The sequence below is a fragment of the Galeopterus variegatus genome, unplaced genomic scaffold (assembly GCF_000696425.1).
Source record: "Galeopterus variegatus unplaced genomic scaffold, G_variegatus-3.0.2 Scaffold15289, whole genome shotgun sequence".
NCBI classification, from domain to species: Eukaryota; Metazoa; Chordata; class Mammalia; order Dermoptera; family Cynocephalidae; genus Galeopterus; species Galeopterus variegatus.
In genome coordinates this window covers 4,005-10,681 of record NW_007741400.1, presented here as the reverse complement: position 1 = coordinate 10,681, position 6,677 = coordinate 4,005, and the positions used below count along the sequence as shown (strand labels likewise).

Here is a 6,677-nt window from a genome sequence, read left to right as displayed (position 1 = left end):
CCTCCCGCGGCCTGGGCTGGCCTCCGATTCTCCATCCCTAAAATAGGGCGAAGTAATCACTTAGCTACCTTGCGACGCGTGGGGGGTTGGAACGAAGACTGTAAAAGCGGTCTGGAAACTGCAAAGTGGATTATAAATGTGATGGATTATTATTATTATTAATTGGGTGCTTTTTTTTTTTTTTTTTTTTTTAAATTTGACCGGTAAGGGGACCTTAACCCTTGATTGGGTGTTGTCAGCACCACGCTCACCCAGTGAGCCACGGGCCAGCCCTAATTGGGTGTTTTTTTCATGCCAGGAACCATGCCAACTGCAATCCAGGGCTTCGCAGTCGTGGCTCGAGGCCCCTCTACAGGCATTGCTTAAAGGCTTCAGCTATACTAAAAAGTGGGTAAATGACAAACCAGGGTTACAAAAATGATATTATGTTTTAAGTGCTTACAGTAACCAAGGTAATGCTTTGAACTACCCATGAATGTAATGCAATATAATTGTGTTACTCAAGATAATTTCAGGAGCTATAACAAGTTTTTTTTTTTTTTTTAAGATGACCGGTAAGGGGATCTTAACCCTTGACTTGGTGTTGTCAGCACCACGCTCACCCAGTGAGCGAACCGGCCATCCCTATATGGGATCCGAACCCGGGGCCCTGGCGTTATCAGCACCGCACTCTCCCGAGTGAGCCACGGGCCGGCCCCAACAAGTTTTAATTCAGAGATCCTACAGGCACTGAGAGACTGCAGTGGGATGCAGGCGTCTGTCCCGAAGTCTGATAAATGCCATCTTCTTTACTGTCAGTGCTCTTCAGGGACTGTGTGGTTGCCAGCCTTGTTTGGAGAATATGTCAAAGGTCTGTGTGAATGTCAGGCCACAGACAAATGTGCTTGGGAGGTAGGTACCATTATCATTCCCATTTTACAGATGGAGAAACTGAGGCTGAGAGACGTTGAAATGAATAGCCCAATGTCAGTAAGTGAGTGGCCAAAGCAGGTTGCCAAGTCAGGGCTGTGGGAGCTCTGAGCGCAGACTCAGCCAAGATTTTTCAAAGCCCTCACAGCTTCACAGACACCTTTTCACACATGAAGAATGTCAGTGCTGAGAGGACCATCTGAAAGCTGCTTCTCTTCTTTCTCCCATTTTATAGGTGAGGAAACTGAGGCCCAGAAAGAGTAGGAGCTGCCAGTGTTGCACAACCACAGAAAGAGGGCTGGGTTCTCCTGCTTTTCTACAAGTACTTCCATTTGATCAGCTCAAGGTTTGCCCTCAGGGAGGCAGGGTCCTGGGCTGCCTTCCTTGGGAACAGTGGCTAGAGGTGTGTGGGTGCACTTAGGACTTAGAGCCAGGGACCCAGCTTAGACCTGGGGTTCTAGTCCGAGAGCTAGTTTTCTGTGTGACCCTGGGCAGGTCACCTTCTCTCTGAATCACAGTCCCAGTTGGGCCTCCCTGCTGACCTCATGGGGCTGCTGAAGGATCAAATGAGATCAGATATGTGAAAGTGCTTTGTAAGCTGTAAAGTGCTGTGCACTCAGAAGGTGGTTACCAGCCTGGTGACTTTCCCTTGCTCTCGTTCTATTTAAGGCTTGTTTTCCTCTGAAAAGAGAAGAAACCACAGCAGTTTACTAGAATGAGAAATATAGGGGTGTGTGTTTGAGAGAGAGAGAGAGAGAGAGATTTTGGGGGCAGTGTGACCCATGGAAAGAACATGGATGCTGGAGTCAGATGCCTCTGGGTTCTGGGTTCGAATTCTGATTAGGCTGTTCACCAGCTGTGTGACCTACATGAGGCACACAATCACTCAGAGCCTCTGTTTCCTCATCTCTGAAATGGAGAAATAATGATAATGACATCTCAGTGTTGTTGGAGGATAGAAATAAAAATAATGTCACCACACCAAGGTCAAGGGTTCAGATCCCCAAACTGGCCAGCCACAAAAAAAAAAAAAAAATGTCCATGCATAGCGCAGCAGGTAGTAAGAATTTGACAAATAGTAGCGAATTTGATGAATAGTAACAAATTCACATGTTAATAAGCCCCAGGGATGGGAGCCCCTGGAACTCTGATCACATGTGAAGGCACTCACACAGCACACATGCGCCCCAACTGATATCTGAACTACTTGGCAGAACCCAAGCTGGGCAGGTCAGGGGTGACACAGGCAGCTGGACAGGTCAGGTGGTGGCACATTTGAGGCCTGACAAGGGTCAACCTTGACTGCATCCACCTCCTGTTCCAGAAACATCACCCTGCCCCCAACCCAAGCAGTCTGGGGCAGCTGACTGAGCAGTGGCTCAGGTCTCCAGTAGTGTGTGTGTGTATGTTTGTGTGATTACATGACTTTGAAAGTCCCTTCCTGCTCTAACCGTCGCTGGAGCCACAAGGAGGTCCTTTCAGAGGCAGCACATTCCAAGCTTCTCACTCACTAACTCCTGCCTTGTGGCCGCAGGAACGTTCCCGGTCCCTGACCTCGCCAGCTCCCACCCAGGGAGGCCGGGAGAGAACCCCAGGGGCCACAGTGACTGCTGGGAGTCTGGGGGTGGGGAGGCCTGAGAGATCCTGTTGCTGTCAGCATGAGCCTGGCTCAGTCACTTCTCACAGAGCCCCAGAGAACCCCAAACTCTTGGGGCTGCAGTGGGGTGTAGGGAGGGGATAGACGAATGTGCTTGGCACCCGGTAGGTTCTCAGTGCCACTGGGGCATTGGAGGTGATATTTATGCTTTCCAGTTTCCATTCACTTTTTTTTTTAAGATGACCGGTAAGGGGATCTTAACCCTTGACTTGGTGTTGTCAGCACCACGCTCACCCAGTGAGCAAACCGGCCATCCCTATATAGGATCCGAACCCGGGGCCTTGGTGTTATCAGCACCGCACTCTCCCAAGTGAGCCACGGGCCGGCCTTCCATTCACTTTTTAAATTGAACTTTATTTTTTAATTGAGGTGAAATTCACATAACGATTAGCCATTCTTAAGTGTACACTTCAGTGGTGTTTAGTACATTCATAATATTGTGCAGCCACCACCTTTGTTTAATTTCAAAACTTTATCACTCCAGAAAAACACTCCATCCCCATTTAAGTAATCACTACCAACTTCCTCCTTCCCCCATCCCCTGGTAACCACGAATCCGCTTTCTGTCTCTATGGATTTGCTTATTCTGGACATTTCATGTAAATGGAATCACGCCATATGTGACTTTTGTGTCTGGCTTCTTTCACTTAGAATAACGTTCTCAAAGCTCTTCATGTTGCAGCATGTTGCCATACCTTGTTCCTTTTTATGGCTGAGTAATATTCCATCGCATGTATGTACTATAATTTGTTTATTTAATCATAAGTTGTTTTGTTTGTTTGTTCTTTGGTGACTGGTCAGGGCAGGGATCTGAACCCTTGACCTTGGGGTAACAATGCCGAACTCTTGTTTATTCATAAGTTGATGGACACTGGCTTGTCTCCACTTTCTGGTTATTGTGAACAACGCTGTATGGACGCTCGTGTACAAGTTTTTGTGTGGACGTATGCTTTCATTTCTCTTGGGTATATACCTGAGAGTGAAATTGCCGGGTCACATGGTAACCTTTTGGGGAACTGCCAGACTGGTTTACAAAGTGGTTGTCTGTACCATTTCCACCAGCAGTGTATGAGGGTTCTCATTTCTCCAGATCTTTTGCTAACCCATATTATTTTCTGTTGTTGTTGTTTTCTAATTAAAGCCATCTGAGAGGGTGTGAACTAGTATCTTATTGTATTTTCATTTGCATTTTCTTAATGACCAATGAATATCTTTTCATGTGCTTCTTGGCCTCATGTAGGTATAATTTTTTAGACAGATGTCTGTTCAAGTCCTTCGCCCATTATTATTATATATTTTTTTGGCATCTGGCCAGTATGGGGATCTGAACTCTTGGCCTATGGACACCGTGCTATAACCAGCCGAGCTAACTGGCCAGCCCCCTTTGCCCAATTTTAATTGGGTTGTTTGTTTTTGATGTTGAGTTGTACTAGCTTTTTTTTTTTTTTGGCTCCTGGCCAGTACAGGGATTGAACGGACCTTGGTGTTGGCAGCATCACATTCTAACCAACTGAGCTAACGAGCCAGCCCCTGTACTGATTCTTTATATATTCTGGATACTAAATCCTTAACAGATAGATGATTTGCAAACATTTTCTCCCATTCTGTATGTTGTTTTTTCACATTCTTGATAATGTCCTTTGATGCACAAAAGTTTAAAATTTTTTTATGAAGTTCAATTTATCTATTTTTTCTTTTGTTGCTCATGCTTCCGGTGTCTGATCTAAGAATCCATCACCAAATCCAAGGTCATGAAGATTTGCTCCTCTGTTTTCTTCTAAGAGTTTATAGTCTTAGCTCTTAGATTTGTCATTGATTAAACTGAAGTTTAATGTACATAGAATAAAGTGCACACATCTAATGTGTTCAGCTCAGTGACTCTTTACATTTGGGTAAGTCCGTGTAGCTACCACCCTTATCAAGACAGAGGACATTCCCAGCAGCTCAGAAGGCTCTTTGTTCCCTCTCCCAGTCACTACCCCCCACCCAAAGGTAACCACTATTCTAACTTTTATCATCATAGGTTAGTTTGACCTGTTCTTGAACTTTATATAAATGGAACCATACGGCATGTACTGGCTTCAAACTCTCCATGTCTGCAGGGTTCTTCTACGTTGTTTAGTGGATCAGTAGCTTGGTCTTTTCTATTGCCTTGTAGCATTCCATTGCACAAATATTCCACCATCGGTCTCTCCGTTCTCCTGCTGATGACTTGGGCCTTCTGGTTTGGGGCTGTAATGAATGAGGCTGCTGTGAGCATTCTTGATATGTCCTTTGGTGGCCAGTTGCACTCACTTCTCTTGGATATATGCTGGGGGGGGGGCGGTTGTTGGTTTGTAGGGTGGGCGTATGTTTGGCTTCTCTCCAACAGTTCTCCAAGGTGGTTGTACCACTTTACACCCCACCAGCAGTGGGTAAGAGTTTCAGTTGCTTTACATTTGGAGATGACATTTTAATCTACTTCAACAAATTTATTTTCCTTGGTCCTGGCCCCATCCTCTCTCTCTTGAAAGCTCTCCACAGCCTCCTGCAGCTCAGCACCCTCCTGTCCATTTCCCACCCAGCACACTGGACAACATTTCAATGATGAAAATGTTCATAGATTGGGGCCGGCCCGTGGCTCACTTGGGAGAGTGCGGTGCTGATAACACCAAGGCCAAGGGTTCGGATCCCTATATAAGGATGGCTGGTTAGCTCACTTGGGAGAGTGTGGTGCTGACAACACCAAGTCGAGTGTTAAGATCCCCTTACCGGTCATCTTTAAAAAAAAAAAATGTTCACAGACAAATTTTTAAATCCTGACTGTTCACCCTCAGACTTGGACCCTTCCAAACTGTGGTGCCTTAAGAATTGCTACACAGGAGGACCTGAGGCCAGGGAAGGGGTGGGGTGGTCCTGTGTTTTTTTAGGTTGCATGTCGATTGAGGTGCTTGGAGCTCTAAGAGGAAAATATGAGTGGCTCCTGCTGTGATGAACCAGGCACCATGCAAAGTAATTTATGGAATCCTCACAACAACCCTGTGAGATAGATAATAATATTATACTATTATGCCCATTTTACAGGTTGGGAAATGGAGGCACAGAGAAATTAAGCAATTCGCTAAAAGCTACACAGCATCCAGCATCCTTACCATGGATTCCAGGCCCTCCCAAACCTGGTGGACCTTGTCCGCCTACCCAGGCCCTTCCCCCATCAGCACCTGCTCACTCTCTCCACCCTACCTTGCTGCTGGACCAAGCCTCTCACCTTTGCACAGGCTGCTGCCTCTGCCCCGGTGCCCTCCCTCATGCCCTCGTCTGGCCAACTCTCTCTCTCACCCTGCAGCTGTCAGTTTCCCCACCACTTGCTCAGCAAGGCTTTCCATGAGCCCAAACCTACATGAAAGCCCTCACGCAACACAGTCCCCTAGTACTATGCAGGATAGTATCTTTTTTTCCCCCTGCCCAGAATAATTTTTAAAGGTTTTGCAGTTTAGAGATATATATGTGTATATCTATGTCCATATCTGTATATCTCACGGTGCTGGCCATAAAAAGAAGGTATGGAGGAGAAGAAATGATCTTAAAACATGATTTTTTATTTTTTATGTTGCTTTATATTTTGAATTTTGTGTGTGGGGGGCGAGGGGTGCCCCGTTCCTGGATGTACTGCAATACCAGATTGACACATGGAGTGCATGGAACAAGCTCTTCTTCCATCTCCTCGTTGCAAAAACCCATTTAATATATTGTCCTCAGATAGAGGGCATATCAGACATTAAACTGATAAAGGAGCTGGCCGGTTAGCTCAGTTGGTTAGAGTGTGCTGCTGGTAACACCAGGGACCAGGTTTGATTCCTGTACTGGCCAGCTGCCAGAAACAAACGAACGAAAAAATATACCAGATATTAAACTAATAGGAACAGATACTACAGTTGATCTTAGCCAAAAGTTCAGGAAACGATTATATTTTGAATTTTTTTTCTTTTCTTTCTTTTTTTTCCCCTTTTTTTGTCTTTTTCTGTGTCCGGCAACGGATCGCAACCCTCAGTGTTGCCCCCCCACCCGACCCGGGGTCCAAGGGGTCGGGCCCCCCCAACAAACCCCGTCCCCCCCCCCCGCCTGGCGCGGG

The 6,677-nt window shown here is 46.2% G+C and overlaps 1 non-coding gene across 1 annotated transcript; it reads left to right on the top strand.

Moving 5' to 3' along the window:
• The first annotated feature begins 6,342 nt into the window (after positions 1-6,342).
• Positions 6,343-6,415, top strand: TRNAT-GGU. Its single transcript has one exon. It is a non-coding gene; the product is annotated as a tRNA-Thr (tRNA).
• Positions 6,416-6,677: the final 262 nt, after the last annotated feature.